The following is a 27,101-nucleotide window of genomic DNA, read 5'->3' as shown; positions in this document are numbered from 1 at the left end:
ACATTCCGCTACACGGTTAGTTTAACTGTACACGAGAGTTACAAAACTATTTCGATTGCAGACATGACTTGCTCAAAATATTAAAGAATTTTTAGATTATTGATTCCATGAGGCAGTCACTGACTATACAATTTTTATGTAATACAATACCCCCACAAGTGTATTTATTATCCAAACGATAACTACACATACGGGAAGTCACTCACACAAACGCAAAATTACATAGAAAAACAGCCGTTCTCTCCTAGCCGATATACGTAGTATAGAAAAAAAAACTTCAAAATAGTACGGCTTCGCTCATTTTCTTACTTTACGATAGGAAATTAAAACAGTCGAGTATGAACTACGAGGGCCTCTAAAGTTCACTTTTGTTCGTCAGAGAGCTGGTTCTATCCCTTTCGCACGACCGAATGCTTTCGAGTTTTCCCGTTCACGATTCAACTCAAAATACGCCAAAAAATGACGTCGATCTAAATGTTTCGAAAACAGTGTCTCGCGTATCATTCAACGAGTACGGTGCGCTCACTCGGCACTCATTATTTGGAATTTTCCAATTCACTGATTATTACAACTAGTAAGTTTTACAAACAAATCCGTATCCGTCTGCATTTATTTCGCGAATAGTGCCAAATATGAAAGTCGTAAGTGATGGAGTCAATAGGGTCGCTTCTAGCTCAGCAAGGCATGCTAACCGGCGGATTGTAGACGGCCGCCGCTAGCGCTATTCGAATAGATAATAGCGACTGTCTCAAACCGGTCGGTTATCACATAGAAAATTCTGACAGTTCAGAGCCGTCACGAGAAATAATGTCGTTTTTATTACATTTTTTGATAAATTATTATTCTCGTTTCGATCCGGCGACATCGGCTTATCGATTTTCCTATTTAACGCGCCACTGTATTTTATACATTTTCGAAAGATCGACGTCTCTGTGTCTAAGCGCTTTCGAAAAACGTTTTATAAGTATTTTCTCGCGGCGAACGGACGTCGAGCGCGTTATTGTAAATTGGTAATAATTTCATTCATTACAGAGTAATACAGTGCTAGAATATGGGTTAACACTCCAAAAGGAATACCCGTTAGTGCAGTCGTTAATAAAGTGTTTAGATTAGAAATATCATGTTTGTTTTGTGGTAACTGTGAGAGTTATATTATTTTGTTTGTCTATTAGTTGTGTATAGTGCATTCCGTTTGTGAAAGTATACAGCAGAATTTTCTTTTTATGAGCACGGATGGTCATATTAGTGGCATCGGATGCATTACTTGTAATCAACGTTCCTACAATTTCTGTAAGTATTACATTACACATTTAAAATATTTCTTAAAACGCTAATTAAGTATTGGAATGACCGATTATCATAACATTAGGTACCTACACAAATTGTTTTATCATTGTTATTTGTAACAACAGAGTACAGACTATATTATCTTAATTAAACAAACTTTTTTTTCTAACAAAAATTACTCCATGCCCTTAATCATAATGACCTTTAACCAACACACATGTGTACCAACTTCTAATACGAAAACCTTTTTTTATTCGTAGTTTTTTTTTAATTTATTTAAATAACTCATGAACACAGTATATATAAAAATGTATAGCCTTGTATGTGTTTATGATTATGACAATAACTTAATAAGGGTTTCAATACTTTCTACTTTATAAGGAAGAACAATTTAATTATTAAAAGATAACATCAAACTGTCCTAAAATAACCATTATTTTATTTAAAGGTCTACCTTTATATTTATTATTGCCAGATATATTTCAAATAAATATGTGTTTTTTATCACTCTTTGATTTTCATCACATAATTTTTTAATACCTTGTAACCCTTTCTCTTTAAATGCCTTCAAGCAAAGGGAATAAGAATTACAGCCTTGTATTACATGCTTAACAGTTATAATAAGGTATGGTACTAAAACATGTATATAAAAATAAAAAAATAAACTTTAGTCTAAGGTTTTATTGTGCTATATTTTTTTATGAATTCTAAGTAAAATTAAAAAAAGGTGATGCCAAAACAAATACTATATTTTTATTTTAAAGTTGGCTATGTATGCTTTGTATGAATTTTAATATAAATAATTTACAAAAACTAGTTCTATATTTAATATATAAACAGCTTTTAGTATAACATTTTTGTATAAAGAATAATTATTTAAATTTATGTTAATTCTAATGTTGTGGTAATCCACATTAGCTCAGGATTAATATTCTTGTGAGTAATAAAAAATATAGATGTTGCGGAATCAAGTTATCGTAAATACATTTAATGAAATACAGATAACATATTTTTTTGGCAAAATTTTTTAATAAATGTTGTGAAATTTTTGGAATCTATAAATAAATTGTGCCATATTAATCTCAATGCAAATAAACTTTATTTGCATTGAGAAAGAGTTCTTGAATGTCATTAAATTTATTTTTAGCATTCGAAATCGCTTACAAAATCTGTCTAAATTTATTACATTGTTTTATCTGTTTTATCTGTATATTTAAATATAATTATAATGTATATTAATAATTTAAAGTCTAATTAATTTATTTTAAGAATAAAAAAATATTATAAGTAATTAATTATAATTTAATAAAATTAGATGAAATCTCTAGGTCTAAATTACCAGAATTAATGTTTGCTGTATATTATATAACATAATTTTATTTATTTCTTAAACTAATGAGTTGTTCTTGATAAGAGTTATATGCTTCTCAATGTTGTTAGAATTTATTATTTAAGTTATAGACATGCTATATACATTTTATGCATAACATAATTCACCTGGTGGTAGGGCTTCGTACAGGTCCGTCTGGGTGGGTACCACCCACTCATCTGATATTCTACCGCAAAACAGCAGTACTTGATATTGTTGTGTTCCGGTGAAGGGTGAGTGAGTCAGTGTAATAACAGGCATAGGGACAAAACATCTTAGTTCCCAATGTAGGTGACGCATTGGCGAGCGATTGTCTGTGCCTGTCAGAAAATCATATTCTATTTATTGGTAAAATGACAGATAAGGCTTCCCTACTCATCAGATATTATGCCGGTAAGCAATAATACTTAGTATTGTTTTAGCATTGGCGATGTGAGGTATGGTTATTATTTCTTACCTCACTAATATCTATGGGCGGTGGTGATCACAGAGGGCCCATTTGCTCGTCCGCTGCCTATAACATCATAAAAAAAATCTATATTTTATTTTTTTAAATTTAAATGATACACTATATCTTTTGTGTTATCATGGTATTATAATTAATATAATTTGCAGCTAAAGAAGATGAATTTATAATTTATAATATAAGAAACTAACATAAGATGGAAGAATAAAGATATCATAATGATGATTAATTTAATTATTTATTGTATTTAAGTTCGAAAAATTTGTACATATCTCTGAGTAAACATGGTCAACTAAAATGTGTTGTTATTTAGTCATAAATAAGATTCTTATCTCTTTTATATTTATTTAAAATCAAATAGGCTTGCTGTAGTAATATAATATTGTATATTTGTTAGTAGCTTTTAAACAATTGTGAATAAAAATTGACGACTTTGTCAGTAGGAAAGGATCTTCAAGTTCATATATTCAATTCAAAATATCTCTTAAACTTTGCATCAGTTTAAAGTAATGATAAATATTTAAATAATCACTGAATGGCAGCTAGTTATATGTAATGAAGTGAAATATTTTTTTGTATGTATTTTATATGCAATAGCACAGTTTATATGCTAAGCGATATCAATCTTTAGCGGTATCTGATTATGGTATGTCCACTAAATCAAGTGGCAATCAGGTCACAAATAATGTCTACTGAAACGATTCTGGGCTATAACCGAGTGATCATAACAGAAGTGCATCCATCGTGGACAAGCAAGCCAAACACCACAAGATAACATTAAAAAAATTATAGCAATAACTTATATATATGCACGTCTGAATTCTTAAGATATTTATATTCCCCAGTAAGACAGTGCGGTTAGTTTAACTTTATATTCTTCTTAACGGTGATAGATATTTGCATAGTAACAGTCAATTATTAATTAGACTGCTCGTACAATATATGTGGAATATTTTTGAGAACACTTTTGTTATTTTTGTTAATAGCGACACATTTGAAAAAAAAAGGCATATTTTGGTAGAATATGCCTCGACGTTTGCATTGCTCATGTAAAATTAAAAAAAAATAATGGTGTGGTTTTTTATGTATAGAAGTAAGAAGCAAGTCTAATGCTTCCATGTTATGTCCTATATATACCTATTATATCTCATTATGTTTTAATAATGGCCTGTATCGATTACATAATATAGAGGCTAGGTTAGTTACGTCGTATAAATGTAAAAAATTGTGTGCTTGGTACTCAATGCCAAACGGTTTTAGATGCAATTTGGAATATGGAAATAGCTTATACTCCGACACATAATATCTAACACCAACCCCTACAATAAAATGCGTGCGAAACCGCGGGCTAGCTAATATATAAGTTCATAATCTAGTTTAAGAATTCTTATAAGAATGTTTCCGTCTCTGTTAAGGAATTTATAGTTCGAAATTCGAACAGATGGCGATTGGCGCCACGGTTGCCGTCTAATGTCGTATTCTATCTTTTTTTTAACAATATGTAAGAAAAGTACCAAATATTTCAGCCTAGAAAGTTGCTTATTATTTATAAAGTAAGCATTGGCTAAGATTTTTTTTTTATAATTTATTTTTTATGAATTTTATTTTAAGCAGTTAGTAATATCGGTAGTAATGCGAAAGTTGCTCCGTCCGTTCGTTACCTCATTACGATAAAATCACTGAATCGATCTTAATTAAATATGATATAGAAGTAGGGCGACATAAATTTGACGCGAATGAAGTCGCGGGCAACAGTTAGTTTTGTTTATTATAATGGATGTTTAAGCGATATCTCGGATTTCTCATAGTAGCTGTTTAAAAAAAATGTATAGTTTTCTCTTTTAACACAGCGAAACGGTATGCGTTAGACAAGGACGGATATATTATACGCGTTAAGGTTTTTTTTTAATTGTTTGACCTTAGAAACTACCGTTCAGTTTTTTTTTTACTTTTAATATTCATTGAAGTAAATTTGAAGTTAACTTATTTAACAAATATGTACTTTGTTACTCTTGTTGGTTGATATTGAAGGGTTCCGGGTTCAAGTCTGGCTTATGTAAAATGTATATAATTAAAATGGACTCCTGTAATATTCTTTTTAATAAATGTTTGTATTTGTGTATAAGCTTATAAACGTATAGAATGTTTCTAAGCTTATCTGATTGTGATGAAACTGATAACGTAACCAAGAAAGTGTGACAGAAACAAAAAAACAAGAATTTTCTGTATGTATATTTGTTCTTTTAAACATTTTATTTAAAAACTTTTTCTACCCGTGCAACGACTGGGCGGGTAAAAGTTTCGTTGGGGTAATGGTGAACGGGCCACTATGCGATGTAAAAGTCGCAGGTTCAATCCTGATCCATTGGCCTATTAACCTAAAACAAGCTCTACGTTTAATTGGGGGGGTAAATAGGTTTATGAGTAATTATTACGAACTGGCAACCCCTGATGACGAATTTTGCATACAAATTTTATAAATATCGGTTGAGCAGTTAAGGCGTTACAGCGTAACAAATAAACGAACTTAATAACATATTAATAATATTAGTAAGGATGTAGAGGCATATTCTATAATAACTAAAATTAAAATAAATAAATAAAAAAAACAAAATACGCATTACAAATATATAGAAAAAACTCGCCGTCTAAAAGATTGTCCTGTGGCATTGTACCCAAGACGCTGGCACTTTTATGACGAGCCGGTTGGCGTGGTTGGTAGAACAATTGCCTTTCACGACGAAGGTTGTGTGTTCGATTCCCACCCAGGACAGACTTGTGTGCATGAACATGTCATTGTCCTGAGTCTGGGTGTAATTATCTATATAAGTATGTATTTACAAAAGAAAAGTAGTATATGTAGTATATCAGTTGTCTGGTTTCCATAGTACGAGCTTTGTACAAGCTTAATTTGGCATCAGATTTTCATCAGATCAGATTTGGGTCGTGTGTGAAAAATGTCCCAGGATATTATTATTATTATTACATTTGCCTCGCCACCTTTAGACTCTTATTTAGCCTTTGGGCTGAATAAGCGCCAGCTCTTGGGTCACCAGAAGTCATTCACTCCATAAAGTATTAGATATTAAAATTACTTTAACTATCCGCGCTAAGATGGCTTAGTAACTAAAACACGTTGCCAACAAAGGTTGCACGTTCAAATCCGGAAACGAACCGCTAGATTTTCGTTTGCTTAATTTGCGTTAAAAATCATCTCGTTGCTCGGTGATGAAAAACATCGTGAGGAAAATGTGTCAGATGTATGTACCAATCCACACTGGAGCAGAGTGGTGGAATTTCCGAAACCTTCTCCTCAAGAGAGGAGGCTTTAACCCATCAATGGGAGTCATCAAATAGTAAGTATAATGTTATATATTAACCGAGATGGTCCAGTGGTAAGAGAGCGTGAATCTTAACCGATGATCGTGGGTTCAAACCCGGGCAAGCACCACTGAATTTTCATGTGCTTAATTTGTGATAATTCATCTCGTGCTTGACGGTGAAGGAAAACATCTTGAGGAAACCTGCATGTGTCTAATTCCATTGAAATTTTGTCACATGTGTATTCCACCAACCCGCATTGGAGCAGCGCGGTGGAATAACCTCCACGAACCTTCTCCTCAAAAAGTGAGAGGAGGCCTTAGCCCAGCTGTGGGCCATTCACTGTTACTGTTTATAACGTATGAACAAAAACGATTTGACAAGGTTAATTTATATATATCTTGTGATGAAGTACTGAACTCATTGATAGGAAACGAAATCCACCATCTCTTTGATCAATGTCTGTATTATAACTTTACATCGTAAGTGTATAATACTTACTATAACTTATATTAACTGAAGCTTATAATTTTAAATTCTAAGTTGAATTGTTGAAAATTATATATACATATATATATTGTTGTATGAAAATTTTTGTTTTCTCTTTCGTCTCATAGAAACATTAAGCGTAAGACAAGGACGGAATGCGCGACTAATACGAAAATTTTCGCATTTGCCCTTGAAAAGTTTGTAGGCTTTTTTTTTTGTTTGTGTGAGTACCATTGAAGTAATTTCAATTTATTTTTTTGATGATTTTAAAGTTGTAACTTAAGATAAATGTTTTAAGTTATTCTATAAATCGTTTTAAATAAATGGAATTAAAGGAAATAAAAGATTTGATTGACGTTTGGTCCACTGCTGGGCCACATTTGGGCTTGCGACACATGTAGATTTCATACAGATTAGTATATATATACATATATATGTATATGTATGTAGGGAAGGCACATTAATTATATATATATATAATTAATGTGCCTTCCCTTTTCTGGTTCTCGGAATACTTCGAACAGGTGTCAGGTCGGTTCTTTATTGACGTGTCCCGTCATATGGGGAATGGAAGGTGCTCGTGAAGATTGACAGGAGAAATGAATTGTATCGAGGCTGTGTTCGCACTGTCGGAAGGTATTAACATTTTTACATTATACTGGCATATAAGCCACCTGATGTTGGGTTAATCATTCCTTGAAGGTGTTATGTCCCTTGTGCCTGTTATGCTAGTTCACTCACATCGCAAACTGGACCGCAACAGTACCAAGTATTGTTGTTTAGCGGTAGAATCTATGGTGAGTGGGCGGTACCTACCCAGACGGGCACGCATGAAGTCCTACTGGTAAATATTGTTATAAATGTTTATTGATACTTTTGGAATATTTTTTGGCACATGGGTTACTTGAGAGTAAGTCACCCTTGACGATAGATCCTTTGCAATGGGATGTTCTATCTTGTGTCAGTACATTGGGTTACTCACTCTACGAAGACTACTCTGTTTAAATTATAAATCCTTCGAAAATCCATAACTTTCGTCCCTCGATCTTTTGTTTTTAATTCAGTCATATTCTCAAGACCGTATTAACTTTTAATTAAACTGTCTTCGTACAGCGGTAAGCCAGTGTAAAAAGCCCTCATAATTACAGGTTCGAAAAAAATATCGCATAATGGTGATCGATCAATACACCGTCAATTGTATCTCAACGACAAAACGATCCAATATTGATATATCGAAACGAGTTTTCACCACCGTTGACGTATCGTTAATTTGTATAATCTGCATATCGTTTAGGAATAACGGAAGTGTCATAATGACGTTTCTAAATGTAAATATTTTTGGCGATTTTTAAGCAATGCTGTCTTTATTTATATCAAATTTATTATTTAAATAGCTTTATGTAATTAAATGTTAAGCTACCACCGGTCCGGAATTTAGATTATATCGAGAGGAGTCGGCAAGGAATTCAGTAGGTACTTATTTTTCCAAATTAAATTATTATTTATATAGATTAAATAATCCTATCTATACGCACTGCTTAGCGAGTGCTTGGTTAATATTTTGTCTTCTTCTATCGAATGTTAAATCAATGATGACAGAACGAGATAAATCTGTGTTTAACTAAACTGAATATAAGTAGGTCTGCTATACCTGCTACCAATTGAAGGTCAATCATACGCCAGAAACCTTCTCCGGCGTGCGAAGAGCAACTCGATAAAGTTTCATCGGAATCGGATGATTGGTTTAGAAAAGCATAAAGGACAAACAGACATGTATTAGGTTACGTCATATTTTTTGTATTTAGAAACGTGGACGTTTCGTGGAGATTTTAGTATTTTATTTGTTCATGCTGAGCTAACATAACGCGGCGATCAAAGGGTAAAAAAGTTGGAAATACAACAGTGCTATTCTTAAAAGCTCATGTAGTATCACACTCCAAAATGTTGTATATCGACTTACGTTGATACGCTATTTTGACACGTGTGTCAGTTAAATTTTATAGTTATTATGGTCAATGTCGCATATTACTTTCTAAAATTTTCACAATGATATTCTGCTGTGAGTTTCGATTTAGTAGTTTAGTATAGTTCTGAAAAGCCGAGATGGCCCTGTGGTAAGAACGCGTGAATCTGAACCGATGATCGTGGGTTCAAACCCGGGCAAGCACCACTGAATTTTCATGTGCCTAATTTGTGATTATAATTCATCTCGTGCTTTACGGTGAAGGAAAACATCGTGAGGAAACCTGCATGTGTCTAATTTCACTGAAATTCTGCCACATGTGAATTCTACCAACCCGCATTGGAGCAGCGTGGTGGAATAAGCTCCAAACCTTCTCCTCAAAAAGAGGAGAGGAGGCCTTTAGCCCAGCAGTGGGACATTCACAGGCTGTTACGGACGGATACGGATAGTTCTGATACGTCCAAAGAGGAGAGGAGGCCTTTAGCCCAGCAGTGGGACATTCACAGGCTGTTACGGACGGATACGGATAGTTCTGATACGGTTTGAAAGGTATGTGAGCCAGTTTAATTATGCCTGTATGTATTAAACAAGGGACATAACATCAACCCAAAGTCGGAGGCGCATTACCGATGTTTTTACATTATAATTATGTAAGAATAAGATTGTAATATATAATATTACATGTAATACGAATTAATATTAAATATTACTGGAGAGTATCTGTCGTTTTTTATATGAATCAATAATAAATAATATTTTTAATCTGGCAACAATAACATTGAAAGATACTCTTGATGGCGGGATAATGATAGACTTGAATTCTATTTACGGGCATTGCGGGTTGCGGGTTGAGATCTAGTTTTTACAATAATAATATCCTGGGACATTATTCACACACGGACATCTGATCCCAAATTAAGCTTGTACAGAGCTGGTACTATGGAAACTAGACAACTGATATACTACATATACTATTTTTCTTTTTTATATATATATATTTTTTTTTTATATATATAGATAATTACACCCAGACACAGGACAAACAGACATGTTCGTGCACACAAATATCTGCCCTGGGTGGGAATCGAGCCCACAGCCTCTTACCATTAGGTTCACTTGCCAGTGGGTGGTACCTCCCCAGACGGGGTTGCTCAAAGCGGGCAGGGCTTCTATGTCTGTCTATCTAAAGGAGAAATTCTGATATGGTTTCGATGGGAAAACCCCATTGGGCGGTCACATGGCTAGTTAGTTCGTAAATAAAATATTTATGAAATGCACTCGATCGATACTAAGTAGAATATATACTATTATATACGCGAAAGTGTGTTCGTTTGTTTGTTACACTTTTACGTCTCAACTATTCAACCGTTCATCATGAAATTTAGCATACAAGTTGTTAGGGGTACAGAAACGGACGTAGGGTACCAATCACCTCCCCTCCGCCCACATGCAGGCAAAGTCGCGGGCGAAAACTAGTGGTTAGGACGCGTGAATCTTAACTCAGTCATGAGTTCAAATCTGGGCAAGCACTTCTGAATTATCATGTGCTTAATTTGCCTCGCCTTTGCTCGCTATTTTATATTTTAATTTGAATAAATTATTATTTTCATATAAAAAAGTTAAATTAATTTTGAACGAAATCGTTCTTAATCTTTGATTAGAGAGAGTTGAATAACCAAATCTACATTTTAAAACACGTTTTGAGTCAAAAAAATATCGCAATGAACTACGTTCCTCACGGGGGTCCCTCGACCGCAATTTTTTTTTCATCTCGTGCTTGACGGTGAAGGATAACATCGTGAGAAAACCTGCGCGTGTGTCTAATTTCTGAAATGAAATGGATAATATTTCTGAACTGAAATTCCGCCACAATTTTTTTTTTACCCTTAGCATTTTATCCGAAACAAAATAAAATTCAAATCTGATCATAAGCGACGGAGTTCAGAGGTAACAACTTTTTTTTAAAGTCATAAAATATTATTAATTTCGATTTCAACCTTAAATCTATAGGCATAGCGTTATAATTGCATTGCACATCAGTTTTCATACGATATAAAGGTGACCAAGACATAATATACGACGAGCGTTGTATATAATGACGTAGCTGTTTTGATAACACTAAACAAACAATCAACGAGTACGTGTGTTCGAATATTTATTTAATATTTGGATTACAAAAATTTAACTCAAGACTATTTTGAATGACTACAGATAAAAAAAAATCACGTGCAAATAACGTGAACAACACGAGGCGGCCAATCTCAATTTGTCAACTGCTCAGAATGTATTATAGTGCACAAGTGTGTGCGGAAACACAGGTGAACTCTCTCTTCTTTAACTACCATATATATACGATAGCAGAACGGCTTTACGTGCTTTCCGAGGCACCGGAATGCCACACACAATACCTTTTAGACTGGCTGCTATTGAGAGTAATCAACAGAAAATCCCAATAAGTTTTAATTGGCCTGACCTGAGGTTCCAAACCAGGACCTCGGGATCTGTAACCTTATATCTAGTTCCGAAACCACGGAGGCTTTTACGTATATGAGTCTACCAACCATCAATGACCCAGCGTTGTGGTATAAACTTCAAGCTTCAACTTAATAGGATGCATTTGCCCAACAGAGGAATATTTTTCACTAATATATATATATATATATAATAATTTATATATTTAACCTTAATTTTAATTTTAATTGTATTAATATAAATCTCAATTTGTCAACTGCTCAGAATGTATTATAGTGCACAAGTGTGTGCGGAAACACAGGTGAACTCTCTCTTCTTTAACTACCATATATATACGATAGCAGAACGGCTTTACGTGCTTTCCGAGGCACCGGAATGCCACACACAATACCTTTTAGACTGGCTGCTATTGAGAGTAATCAACAGAAAATCCCAATAAGTTTTAATTGGCCTGACCTGAGGTTCCAAACCAGGACCTCGGGATCTGTAACCTTATATCTAGTTCCGAAACCACGGAGGCTTTTACGTATATGAGTCTACCAACCATCAATGACCCAGCGTTGTGGTATAAACTTCAAGCTTCAACTTAATAGGATGCATTTGCCCAACAGAGGAATATTTTTCACTAATATATATATATATAATAATTTATATATTTAACCTTAATTTTAATTTTAATTGTATTAAAATACATTAATAATCAACGTATAAATTAATATGATATAAATTCTTGTGGATTTTATTCTGAATATTGTCACAGTAAATTAAATATTTAAACAATATATTAAACATCAAAAATGTATATAAAAGTTTCAAACAATCAAAACAGAGTCCACTATAAATTAAATATTAATAGTTTGATAAATAATGTTCTCCAGACCGATTTCGACCACGGCGGCCAATCTCAAGAGAGATTAGCCAACTGCGCAGGAGATATTATAGTGCTCAAGTGTGTGCGCAAACAGGTGCACTCTCTATTCCCTAACTCTCATTATACGGTGGGATGGCAATCCGACACGAACGGAAAGAGTTCAGGCGCAGGACCGATGGCTTTACGTGCTATACGAGCTGTAGCAGAATATCTGATGAGTGGCTGGTGCCTACCCAGACGAGCTTGCACAAAGCCCTACCACCAGTGCCCATGCTATTATAACGTAGTACCCATTATTGCCGCCAGAAATATAACGATATTATTGAATCTTACGATACTTCAAAAACATTATTCATTTATCAATAAATTCTTCTTATTTTCTCTTATTTTGAGTATTTTTTTAAAGTTTGAATATATGCTTTTATCATTTTTAACTAAGTTCACTCTTGTTTGCACATCAACCATATAAAGTAGAAAAGGACAGTAAAAAAGAGAAAGAGACGGGAAGGCATAACGCTATTTCTTTATGCGACATTTTCTGCTATTTCACTCTACTGTAAGCCGCGTGAAAGAACTTAAATTAAGTGGTGCTTGCCTGGTTTAGAACCTACGATCATCGGTTAAGATTCACGCGTTCTTACTGGGCCATCTCGGCTTTTATATCATAAATAAGGAAGTTCAAATTTTTTACTTAAGTAGCTGTTATTATTCATAATGCCCGGGCTGTATGTATGTAATAAATATACTTTGAATTTATAATAAATATACTTTAAACAGCTGTCGCAAATGAAAATTTTAAATATACACATCAATAATATATATTTTTGATAAGTTCATAAAGAAATTATAACAGATATAATTTTCGAAAATATTCTTATGAAATTAACGATATAATAATTCCATATGTGGCTAAATATGGCGTCCGTGATGACATGATATGTCCGTGTAATTTAAATTTATGAACTTTATTTAATGATTTGATAATTGTAATTATAAGATGCCAGAAACGGCGATTATAAAATTTCATATTACGAATATTGTAGCGCTAAAAGGTTTTTTAAAATGGCGACTTTCAAAGGCAGTCTGTATGAGTTATCGACGATTCTGATGATTTATGCGATTAAGACCCTACAGTCACGGAAGGTGATGAAGCGGTTTTTATTTTATTACGTAGGTAGACAGACATCGGCACTGTCGGAAATACTTCTTCGTCTAACAGATTACACAGGGTTAGTAAGTCTTTTATGGGACAATGTATACGCTTTTACAACAGCATCCGTTCCCGAAAACGTTCAAAAATATTCAATTGTGAAATTTAAAAGAATCGTTAAGAAACGTTTTTGTGCTAAAGGATATTACACATCCGATGACTTTTTAAATGATTGCACACCCTGGGAATGAAACGATCGCCTCCAGGTTATCTCATCAGGTTATCTTTTACTGGTGGTAGGGCTTTGTGCAAGCTCGTCTGGGTAGGTACCACCCACTCATCAGATATTCTACCGCAATACAGCAATACTTGATATTTTTGTGTTCCGGTTTGAAGGGTGAGTGAGCCAGTGTAATTACAGGCACAAGGGACATAAAATCTTAGTTCCCAAGGTTGGTGGCGCATTGGCTGTGTAAGCGATGGTTGACTTTTCTTACAATGCCAATGTCTATAGACGAGCCGGTTGGCGTGGTTGGTAGATACTTGCCTTTTCACGCCGAAGGTTGTGGGTTCGATTCCCACCCAGGACAGACATTTGTGTGCATGAACATGTCTGTTTGTCCTGAGTCTGGGTGTAGTTTTCTATATAATTATGTATTTACAAAATAAAGGTAGTATATGTAGTATATCAGTTGTCTGGTTCCCATAACACAAGCTTTGTACAAGCTTAATTTGGGATCAGATGGCCGTGTGTGAAAAATGTCCCAGGATATTATTATTATTATTATTATAGGCGTTGGTGACCACTTACCATCAGTTGGCCCATATGTTCGTCCGCCTTCCTATTCAAAAAAAAAAACTAAATTAAAAAAAAAGTTATATATATTTGGCTAGTGTTGTATATGTATTGCAGTTCTCGTAAAGAAATGAGATATAAAAAAAACCCGCTGAGTTTCTTTCGCCGGTTCTTCTCAGGTCTGAGGTGTTTATTTCCGAACCGGTATATTTATGACAATCAATAAGCAAGTGTAACGCTTCTATATTGAATAAAGATTTTTGACTTCGACTTTGAAAAATATTAACCAACCCTTATCAAAGCATCACCAACTTTTGAAGGTATGTCTCTTGCATCACAATATATCATTTTTTAACATGTAAATGTCTCACTGCTGGGCTTTGGGCTGCTTTTTGAGGAGAAGGATTGGAGCTTACTCCAACCTGAGTCAATGAGAGTCCTGATCTATTCACTGAGGCTTGAATTGAACCGATATCATTGGTCGAAATCTTGAATAATCTGTGGCATTCACCATGGATTCGCGAAAATATAGTGTTTTGTCGGCGAAGTTGTTATCGGTACTTTGGAAGTAAAATTACAGTAACAGTAAGAGCCTGTTAATGTCCCACTGCTGGGCTAACGCCTCCTCTCCCTTTTGAGGAGAAGGTTTGGAGCTTATTCCACCACGCTGCTCCAATGCGGGTTGGTAGAATACACATGTGGCATAATTTCAATGAAATTAGACACATGCAGGTTTCCTCACGATGTTTTCCTTCACCGTCAAGCACGAGATGAATTATAATCACAAATTAAGCACATGAAAATTCAGTGGTGCTTGCCCGGGTTTGAACCCACGATCGTCGGTTAAGATTCACGCGTTCTAACCACTAGGCCATCTCGGCTTTTTGTGTAAAATTAGAGTGTGTATAAAGTAGTTAAGTGTAATAGTGTCGTGTTATATATATAAGAGATATATTAATCGAGAACTGTTCGTAGTGCGTAATACAGCAGAGCGATTAGCGAATCGCTTGGAATATGTATATCTAAGTATGTCTTCACTCCTTATACTAGAATAGGTTATATATTAATTTTGTCCGTTAGTGGTTTACATTCCAACAATTACTCTAAGCGGGGCTTGGTCCCGTTGAACCTTTTGTGGGGCATTCTAGGCTGTTAACCTTTCGTCCTTGGCGTACACATCAAAGACGGCACGGGTGGACAGTTTCACTAAACCAGTTCCAATGGTTTTTTATTAATATACGAATCACACGACGAATTTGCGTATTCGGTGACTGATCATTTTATGTATTTTTTTTTAATGGTAACATCCAATAAAAAAGGTAATAAAATCTTTTGGTGTTTGGAATTTATCTAGTGCTGTCAAAGATCGTGATGAAGTTTACACGTGAACTATAAGGAATAGAAACTATTTTTTAACAACGCCAATGCGCCACATACCCTTAGAACTTGAATGTTGTCCCTTGTGCCTGTAATTACACTGGTTCACTACCCATTCCAATCGCAACGCAAACGCAACAATACTAAAGTATTGCTGTTTTGCGATAGAATATGTACTCTTAATATGATAGATATAGCCGAGATGGCCTAGTGGTTAGAACGTGTGAATCTTAACCGATGATCGTGGGTTCAAACCCGGGCAAGCACCACTGAATTTTCATGTGCTTAATTTCTGATAATTCATCTCGTGCTTGACGGTGAAAGGAAACATCTTGAGGAAACCTGCATGTGTCTAATTTCATTGAAATTCTGCCACATGTGTACCGTTATTATTAGGAGCTTATTTCATCACGCTACTCCAATGCGGGTTGCATTGGAGTAGCGTGATGAAATAAGCTCCAAACCTTCTCCTCAAAAGGGAGAGGAGGCCTTAGCACAGCAATGGGACATTCACAGGTTTTTATAGCAGTACAGTATTCTGTTTGTATAAATATATAAATAAATAGATGAGTGGGTGGTACCCAGATGGGTATGCACGAAGCTCTACAATATTTTTAATAACACGTTTATTGTGGTGACTTAATTGGTTTATAGAATTAATTAGAAGGCGTCCGATCAGTGGATTCGATAGCAGGTTCAAAATCTTGGTAACCGCGGAATTCGACGGAGATCTCGTGCTTAATTTGCGTTTTTAATTTATCTCACGCGCGATGGTGTGAGATAACATCGGACTGTGAACTTGGCACCCGACTTTTATTCGAATGTAATTGATTGCAGTAAAAAATTTTTCGTTTATAGGAGCTCTATAAAAAAATTGGAATATATAAAAAAAAACTCATCCCCCGGATTTGTTGGCACTCAAAATTAATATTTGATTCTTGAACAGAATCGTTTGTAGTTGTTTGTAGTGGAAAAAAATCGTTTGTAGTTGAAGCAAAAAAAAAAAATTCTAAGTAAGAAAAAAATCTGGACGTGTGTGTAGCTTGGTATGTTGACTGGGGATGTACAACCAGTATCGCGTCAGCTTTTAATGTGGTCTTCGGATAAAATTGCAAGTAACGTGATTGAATTGATTAGTAGTGTCGCTTCGTAATTTTTTTTTTTCAAATAGAGATCGTCCTTTATTGTATAGTGCATAGGAATTTGTATTATGTTATTCGATTCTTTGGAATTTGTACGAATTTATCAGTACGGGACGGGCAGCTGTTCTTATATATAAAAATGGACGTTGATAGGTGAAAAAACCACCCAATAAGATAAATGAGGGTTTCGGTGATGTTTCAAAATATCACAAGCAAAACCATCTTGGGTAAGAAGCGTTGAAGCTGTCTCCCAGTGGTGGATGATCAGCAGATAGTAGCAGGGACTCAATCAACATATTAACCCTGTTTGGTATACTATGCCCTTACTGTAGCCTTGAGGACTTGTATGATCGGTTGGCTAATTGAGGCGTAATAAATAAACTCACTTTCAAATTCGCATTTATGTATTTATGTTAGGGGAGAGGGGGTGGTATTAAGTAAAAATGTAGCCTATGTTCATCCTTGGGGCTTAAGCTTGCTTCATACAAAATCTTATCAAAATCGGTTAACTGGTTTAGTTTTGAAAGCAGGATAGTCAGACAGACTTACTTTCGCTTTTATTATATAAGTATAGACTAGTTTCCGCCTCTGCTTTGATCGCTTGAAATGGGAGAGGGAGGTGACAGATATTCTATGTCCTTTTCTATATACCGGCCAACGTGTGCAAAATTTCATTTTTTTTAATGTATAGGCTACCGCTTGACTGTTATCACACCTTATGGAAAGTGATGATACAGTCTAAGGTGGAGCGCGCTTGCCTAGAAGATGCCTATTCACTCTTGACTTGAAGGTACCCATATTATAGGTGGTGGGGAAAGCGGATGTCGGCATGATCATAATAATATCCTGGAACATTATTCACACACGGCCATCTGATCCCAAACTAAGCAGAGCTTGTGCTATGGAAACCAGACAACTGATATACTACATATACTACTTTTCTTTTGTAAATATATACTTATATAGATAATTACACCCAGACTCAGGACAAACAGACATGTTCATGCACACAAATGTCTATCCTGGGTGGGAATCGAACCCACAACCTTCGGCGTGAAAGGCAGGTGTCTGTCTAAATACCAATCACGCTAACCGGCTCAAAAATCATGATGATCGGTTGAGTAGTTGAGACGTAACAAATAAACAAACTCGCTTCAAATTACGTCCACGTGTGAGGGTAGGACTGGTGATGGATACATGTCATATGTAATACAGGCTATTTATTTCAAGATGATTGATAACAAAAAGACAAAATAACGAATTTATAATATTTGTTCGAATGTGAGTGAGTGGACGTAAGACCTTAAAAGGTGCATATTAAACGACGTTGGTGGTTCACCATTATCTTTGATCGATACATGAGCAACCATCGCTGACATACCACGCTTATTAAGAATAATTGTAACTCGGCTTCGTTATTGGCATACGTGGCTGTTAAATGCAAAACCGTGCCTTCGTTTGACACTTTTTTGAAATGTCGCAAATTGTTCGCGTTAATCGGTCTTTTTTTTTAAATGCCTCGAAATGTTTCAATATGCCTTTGATGAGGACGAATACAGCCTTGGTCTTTTTTTTTTTTTTTTGGTGTGGCAATGATTGTTTTTATTTCCTTTTTATTGCTTTTATTATATATCTATACCGATATCATAAAAGCGAAATTAAGAAATGTTCGTTATGCCTAAATTACTTAACCGATTTTGATATGAAGCAAGCTATGAGTATAGGCTAGTTTTTTTTTATACATCTGTCCCCACCCCAAAACGTAGGCGAAAAATAGTTTAATATATATACATTATATATGTATATGTATAAGCCGAGATGGCCCAGTGGTAAGAACGCGTGAATCTTAACGGATGATCGTGGGTTCAAACCCGGGCAACCACCTCTGAATTTTCATGTGCTTAATTTGTGATTATAATTCATCTCGTGCTTTACGGTGAAGGAAAACATCGTGAGGAAACCTGCATGTGTCTAATTTCACTGAAATTCTGCCACATGTGAATTCTACCAACCCGCATTGGAGCAGCGTGGTGGAATAAGCTCCAAACCTTTTCCTCAAAAAGAGGAGAGGAGGCCTTTAGCCCAGCAGTGGGACATTCACAGGCTGTTACGGATATATGTATATAAATTGAGAAAGTTTTTTGTTTCTCAATTTTATTTAATTAGGTAAAGATTTATTATTATTTAGGATGCAAGCCTGTATGGGTAGGTACCACATACACATTACTTATTGTACTGCAAAACAGCAATACTTGGTACTGTGGTGTTCCGGCACATGAGACATAACATCTTAGGTCTGAAGTTGGTGTTAGTAATAGTTAAAATTTATTACAGTGCCAATATATATATATATATATATGGGCAACGAGATTGAATACCAAAATGTCACTCATCTGCCAGACCGCCTACCTAAAGCTATTAATACAGTGCAGTACCTAACATCGATTATTAAGTTTTATCGTTATTGGTTTTTTTTTTTTTATTGCTAGGCGGATGGATAATTGGGCCACCTGATGTTAGGTGAAAAAAAAAAATGGAATTCCTTACCAGCTCACGTGTTCCCCTCCTCTTACAACCCGGGTTCCTTCAAACGAGGCGTGAAGAGGCATCTTGCGGGCCGGCAAGGCGGTGACGGCTAGTACAGAAAATTCTTCCCGACTGTACTGGCCGTCGTCGCGTTTGGACTCTACTACCACTTACCATCAGGTGGAGTAGAGTCATTTGCCATCCCGGACATATAAAAAAAAAAAAAAGGTCGCCCATAGACATTGGCGATGTAAGGAATATTAACGATTCCCCTACATCGCCAATGCGCCAGCAATCTTGGGAACTAAGATGTTATGTCCCGTATGTTTACACTGGCTCACTCACCCTTCGACCAGGAACGTTACAATACTAAGTGTTGCTGTTTTGTAGTAAAATGTGTAATGAGTTTGTGGTACCTACACAGATGGGCTTGCACAAAGCCCTAACACCTACTTACCTAGAGACTTCAAATATACTATATTACTAATGCTGAGATGGCCAAGCTGTATGAACGCGTGAATCTTAACCGATGATCGTGGATTCAAACCCGGGCAATCCCAATTAATTTTTATGTGCTTAATTTGTGTTTAGAATTCATCTCGTGCTTGACGGTTAAGGAAAACATCGTGAGGAAACCTGCATGTGTCTAATTTCACTGAAATTCTGCCACATATGTATTCCACCGACCCGCATCAGAGCAGCGTGGTGGAATAAGCTCCGAACCCTTCTCCTCGAAAAGGAAGAGCCTTAGCCCAGCAGTGGGAAATTCACGGGCTGTTAATATTACGATTGTCATTACGACGACGTCAGAAATTAATCTCGGTAACTTAACACAAGTCGAAACGCTGCGTAACCGGAACCGGTCAGTTATATTTTTTTTACGGTTTTCATTATTATTTTGAACGCGATAAAATAAGTATTAATACTGTAATTACTAAAGAATATTTTCGCCATGAAATCGGAACAAGTTATTAAAAAAACATTACAGATTTTTGGTTTTTTTGTCAATCGGCCATGTAAACTGACATTCCTTACGTACGTGATTTCTTTTTGGGTTCCGCTGTGGAATGTTAGTTTAATATTGAGTTCCCTGTCAGATAAAGTCTCCCAATAGTAATAATAATAATAATAATATTCTGGGACATTTTTCACACACGGCCATCTGATCCCAAATTAAGCTTGTGCAAAGCTCGTAATATGGAAACCAGACAACTGATATACTACATATACTACTTTTCTTTTGTAAATACATACTTATATAGATTACACCCAGACTCAAGACAAACAGACATGTTCATGCACACAAATATCTGTCCTGGGTGGGAATCGACCCACAACCTTTGGCGTGAAAGGCAAGTATCTACCAACCACGCCAACCGGCTCGAAATAAAGACAAACAAACCTTAGATTTACATATTCCGTACGATTCGCTACAGCTCTGCTGTATTGTACACCACGAACAGTTCTCGATTAATATATCTCTATATATAACATAATACTACTTATATACACTTTAATTTTAACCAACTAAACTTTCCTATCATACAAAATGTATTTTTTCCAGAAATCTATAATTACTGGGCTCGTTAGGTATATTTTTTTATGACGAGTATTATTATTATTAAAATACCAATGCTAACCAATTTCAGTCACGGCGGCAAATCTTAAGAGAATCGAATCAATTAAAATATTTTTTATTTAAATAGTCTTTTACAAGTACTTATGAGAGATTAACCAACAAAAAACCACATTATCCTCAATTGAAGTACTTGTCTAAATCGAAATAGGCTTTAATAGCTACTAGCTACTTATCCCGGCTTCGCACGGGTACTAGAAAATTACATACATCGTATGTATGAAGGACAAACATACGACATGAACCACCGCGAGCGTACGCAGAACAATTCGTATGCAATATGTTTATTTTGAGGAGAAGTTTTGGAGTTTATTCCACCACGCCGTATCCAATGCGGGTCGGTGGAATACACACGTGGCAGAATTTCAATGAAATTAGACAGTAGGTTTCCTCATGATATTTTCCTTAATCGTCAATCACGAGATGAATTATAAACACAATTAAATTCAGTGATGCTTCCACTGAATTGTCATGTGCTTTATTTGTGTGCAACCCACGATCATCGGTTAATATTCACGCGTTCTTACCACTGGGCCATCTCGGTTTTTTCGTTACCGATCTAACTATTTATATAAGTAAGTTAATTAAATACAATGAAATTTATTAATTGACATTTATGGACGTCAACGAATACTCACTCGACACTTAACATGAATTCCTGAATAATTTAAAAGTACATTACTTAAGTATACATAAGTATAATTGAAATTATACTGAATGTAACGTTAAAAAAATTATTATATAACATAACAAAGCTTTCGAAATTCCATACACAACGGTTATTACCAATTATTCGACTTGACATCCGGATTCAAGGCATACTTCGCGAAGTCAATACGTCCTTCCATTGGCAAATTTCGCTTCTATTATCTATCCATAGCCGACATTGCCAAGTGGTAAGAACGCGTGAATCTTAACCGATGATCGTGGGTTCAAACCGGGCAAGCACCACTGAATTTTCATGTGCTTAATTTGTATTTATAATTCATCTCCTGCTTAGTAGATTAGAAGGTGAAGGACAACATCGTAAGGAAACCTGCTCCAAAACTTTCTCCTTAGAAAAAAAAAAGGAGAGAATGCCTTAGCCCAGCAGTGGGACATTCACTGTTACTGTTACTATTTGTAGCCAGATTTATAGATATATGTCAAATTGTATTTAATTAACACACATATTCGAATTACAATAGATTTAAAGTAAGACGAATGAACAACTTGATCTTGAATTGACGCGATGTCGTTGGTCGAGTACTTGAATAACTTTTGGCAAGCAGTGCTATTCGCTATGGATTCGTGACAAAATGGCGTTTTGAATGGCGATGTCGTTATCGGTACTTAGTAAGTAAAATTAAAAGTGTATATAAGTAGTTAAGTGTAACAGTGTCGTGTTATATATAGAGATATATTAATCGAGAACTGTTCGTGGTGTACAATACAGCAGAGGTATTAGCGAATCGCATGGAATATGTAATAATAATAATAATATCCTGGGACATTTTTCACACACGGCCATCTTATCCCAAATTAAGCTTGTACAAAGCTTGTGCTATGGAAACCAGATAACCGATATACTACATATACTACTTTTCTTTTGTAAATACATACTTATATAGATAATTACATCCAGACTAAGGACAAACAGACATGTTCATGCACACAAATGTCTGTCCTGGGTGGGAATCGAACCCACAACCTTCGGCGTGAAAGGCAAGTGTTCTACCAACCACGCCAGCCGGCTCGTCAAATCATGTAAATCTAAGGGTTGTTTGTCTTTAGTCCTTATTCGATTGACTACTGTTTTTCTTGAAGGTATAATGAAAGGTCGATTGGAACGATTCAAAAGTGTTTATAAAAGTCGATATTTATAAATTTTTTTTAGATTTTTCCTATATTTTTTGTGTAAGATGTTTCACTCGGTGATAGGGCTTTATGCAAGCTCGTGGTTACAACCAACTCATCAGATATTCTACAGCCAAAGTACTTAGTAGTTGATTTCCGGTTTGAAGGTTGGGGTAAGTCAGTGTAGCTATAGGCACAAGGGACAGCTCCCAAGGTAGAGCATTGGCGATGTATTTCTCGCAACGGTTATGTCTATGGTGACCCAATTAATTTCTATAATGAATTAGATTAAAAGATAAAATCGCTGCGTTTTAATCGCTCGCTACACATAACCAGTGTGCTCCGACCTCATGCAAGTTAACTTGGAATGCAGTCCGAATATTTTTTTTTTTCGTTATAATTCTCGCCCGTGAAATTGCAAGCCAGTGACAGTGTGATGATTTTTTTTTTAAATAAACAAGAAAGTTTCATTTCAAACAGCCAATACATATAATAAACTTAAGCGAGTACATGTCTGTACATCATGCTATTAATATTAAACAGTGTAGTTATATGGGTTGTTACTTGATGTTCAATTCGGGCGCCATGGGGGAATTTTCAAAGTCGGTCCTTGTAGCAACGTTTTTTTTTTGCGTAACGTTTGATTTAAACCGTTTTCAAATGGTTCTATCGTAACTGATTGATGAGTGAATTGATCACCTGATGGTAGGTATGGTCACCATCTACCGTAAACGACTCGATTAAATTTAAAGCTACTACCGGTTCGGAATTTAGATTCTGTCGAGATCTACCGATTCTTGGTAAGAAACTTAGTACATTTTCACAAATTAAATGATATATGTAACCGTAAACGTAACGGCCTGTGAATGTCCCACTGTTGGGATAAAGGCCTCCTCTCCCTTTTTTTCAGGAGATGCTTTGGAGCTTATTCCACCACACTGCCTCCACCATACAGGCCCTTACGATGTTTTCCTTCACCGTAAAGCACGAGATGAATTACAATCACAAATTAAGACATGAAAATTCAGTAGTGCTTGGCCGGGTTTCAACCCACAAAGAATCAAGCGTTCTTACCACTGGGCCATCTCGGCTTACATATGTAGGTATGTTAATTAAATGCAATTACTTAATTATTATGTTATTAATAATGCATGAATATCAAAGAACTACTTATGCGTATCGCTTAGCGAAAAATTAAGTTAAACAATGTTCTGTCTTTCGAATGTCAAATCAATAATGAAAGAAACAGAGAAATTAGTGTTTTACAAAACAGCCTTTAATTTATAATTAAGAATCCTGTGTGCCTAAAGTTACACCGGCTAACTCACGTTTCAAACCGCAACAGCAAAACTAAGTATTACCGCCGGGTGGTAGAATAATTGGCGAGTGGGTGGTACCCCAGGAAGTAATTTAAGACACATATAGTCATTAAAATAATTATTTTTTTTTATACAAAAAATGTCAATTAAACCTCGTAACTCGAACGAGTCGTTTTCGAGATAATAATTTATGTTCGAACGAACACATTAAAAAGGTAAACGGTTTTTTTTTTAATTCCTCATATCATTACATTAAAGTCTTTGTTAATTTGCTTAATAAAACTACTGGCTGATAATAAGATAACGGACTGCTTGAACTGCTGGGCTTTGGTTTCATGATTCCAGAAATCATGGAACTTCGCAAAGGATTTCCCGCTGGGTGAGACTTATGTTTCATTGCCATAAGCACGTGTCAGTTCGCTGCTGGATTCTCCAGATGTACTCCACTGTGATCGATCTTCAGCTCCTCTTCCTCTAATCCCTGGAGGCCTTCCGAATATCAACTTTATCACCAGTTCAGTTTATAAAAGTAAAAATAATTATCTGTTTAAAAAAAGAAACAAAACAACTGATTAAATTCGATCCCATAAAAAAATCCTATATTTGCACCCATACATTTTTAAATATCCCACTGCCGGGTGAAGACCTCCCCTCCATTTTTTGGGGCTTGGAGGTTACTCCACGAAGCTGCTCCTTTCGGGTTGGTGTGTGCTGAATTTTGTCCTGATAGATTTTCATTCGACCCAAGTGGTATATACATTACCTTTTATACATAAAATTGTGAGTACTACAATTTCTGGATATGTTATCAGCAATTCATCTACTAAGGGACTTAAATTGGGGATGGAAGTATACTTCCGTTAAGACTTAATTTGTTTACGCGGAATTAATACATTTATGACCAAAGGGGAAGAGGCCGGAACAATTTTTTTTTCAGATCTATAGCACAGAACCATTTCGATCTCCTCGAAAACCGCATCTTAATAGGTCCAATCGTTTGGGAGCTATGATGCCACAGACAGACAAAAAGCGTGGAGTTTCATTCAGGATTTCTTACCGGTTATTCTTTAAAGAATCTACATTCCGAACCGGTCGCTTTATCTCACCGCATATTATAAAACAATCCGCCGCGTCTGTCTGTCTTGAGTGATTCACGAGGGAGGTTTAGGCGTGTGATTCGTTAGGGTTTTTCGCAAATTGGCTGTAATATCACGATAATTGTTAAAGATCATGCGAACTGAGCTGTACTGGCGCCGCCAATGGAGTTATGTGTGTTATATGAATGTTTGATGTGGACCATTATTTTAACCGTACGAAGCCAAGACGGGTATGATACAATTTTTTTTTATGGAATTGGAAGGCAGACGAGCATATGGGCCACCTGATGGTAAGTGGTCACTAACGCCCATAGACATTGACATTGTAAGAAATGTTAACCATCGCTTACATCACCATTATGTCCCTTGTACCTGTAATTACACTGGCTCACTCACCCTCCAAACCGGAACACAACAATACCAAGTACTGCTGTTTTGCGGTAGAATATCTGATGAGTGGGTGGTATCTACCCAGACAGTGGGTGGTACCACCAGTAAAATAATAAAATAATAATAATTATTATTGACTTGTTTATTAGTTTTTACAAGAGAATACCTACAATTTTAAGCTTCAACTCTCTTAATTATAATTTCATACTATCGAATTGCATTGTGAATTTTTGTTTCTTGTAAAAGAATTTAAAAGTTTTTAAAACTCGTGTTGATTCGAATCCGCACTTATCGAGACATTCTCGTTTTTCATATGTTTTAAGTATTTTAAAAAACTAACAACGTTTTGGTCGACTTTAGTCAAATTCCTTTCGAGTTTATATCGAACTTTAAGCTTTACGAGATATTTTCAGTTCATTAAGACTAATTAAGACTTTAAATCGTTTTTTATAACGAATTTAAAGACATTACGTTGTTTCGTTGATGTTTGTAATTAAAATAAACAATCACTAGATTTTAATAGTTTTTTTTATTGTTTTTTTTTGCGCAAGCCCACCCGGATAGGTGCCACCCACTCGTCAGATATTCGATCGATGAGTAGCACTTAGTACATATCTAGCGACCAATCTGCTCAGCAGTCGCATTGGAGTAGCTGTCCAATACGATAGTGTCCAATTTTTTTTTACTCAAAAATGTTACTGAGATGCTCATATATACTTTATATGAGCATTTCAGTTTTATATATATATATATATATATATATATATATATATATATATATATATATTATTATTATTATTTTATATATATATATATAAAATAAAACTTGACATTGTATTTGACTGTCTCGTTGGTCTAGTGGCTATATGTAACGCCGCAGATCCTGATACGACATCAGTTCAGTTCAGGTTCAGTTCCCAGGTCAGAAAAATAAAAAGTTATTGGGTTTTTCTGTCAGAATCAAACCGGAGTCTGGAAGTTGGAAGTGTGCACACTCTCGTGTTTCGGAAAGCACGTAAAGCCGTCGTCGTCCCATCGGGTTTTGAGAGCTAGGGAATAGAGAGTGCACCTGTGTTTGCGCACACACTTGTGCACTATAATATCTCCTGCGTAGTTGGCCAATTTCTCTTGAGATTGGCCGCCGAAGTTGGTCTGGAGGACATTATTATTATTATATAAAAATGTATAAGTACTAACTCGTGTGAGGAGAGTCAGGTGTTAGGTATAATAAGAAACCTATGTACTTTAAGCTTACAATACAGAGTACAGTAACAGCCTGTGAATGTCCCACTGCTGGGCTAAGGCCTCCTCTCCCTTTTTTGAGGAGAAGGTATGGAGCTTATTCCACCACGCTGCTCCATTGCGGGGGTGGAATACACATGTGGCAGAATTACAGTGAAATTAGACACATGCAGGTTTCGTCACGATGTTTTCCTTCACCGTCAAGCACGAGATGAATTATAAAGCTTGAAGTCATACAAAATTTCATTCAAAATCGGTTCAGTTGTTTCACAGTGAAAGCGTTACATACAGACAGACTTTACTTTCGCATTTACAATATTAGTATATATGCGATACGTATGACATATAATTA

General features: G+C 35.5%; 1 protein-coding gene across 3 annotated transcripts in view; it reads left to right on the top strand.

Annotated features, from left to right (window-relative positions):
* The first annotated feature begins 298 nt into the window (after positions 1-298).
* Positions 299-27,101, top strand: part of LOC126779489 (protein tramtrack, alpha isoform-like) — a 122,299-nt gene continuing 95,496 nt past the window's right edge. For 2 of the 3 annotated variants that reach the window (XM_050503507.1, XM_050503505.1), the window contains exon 1: positions 299-1,290. The gene's annotated coding sequence lies outside the window, so the exon portion shown is untranslated. The remainder of the gene's footprint in view (positions 1,291-27,101) is intronic. The other variant, XM_050503506.1, reaches the window with a different exon arrangement.

This window comes from Nymphalis io, chromosome 29, assembly GCF_905147045.1.
Source record: "Nymphalis io chromosome 29, ilAglIoxx1.1, whole genome shotgun sequence".
NCBI lineage: Eukaryota > Metazoa > Arthropoda > Insecta > Lepidoptera > Nymphalidae > Nymphalis > Nymphalis io.
The sequence above is the reverse complement of the archived record's forward strand: the minus strand, read 5'-3'. Positions and strand labels throughout refer to the sequence as shown.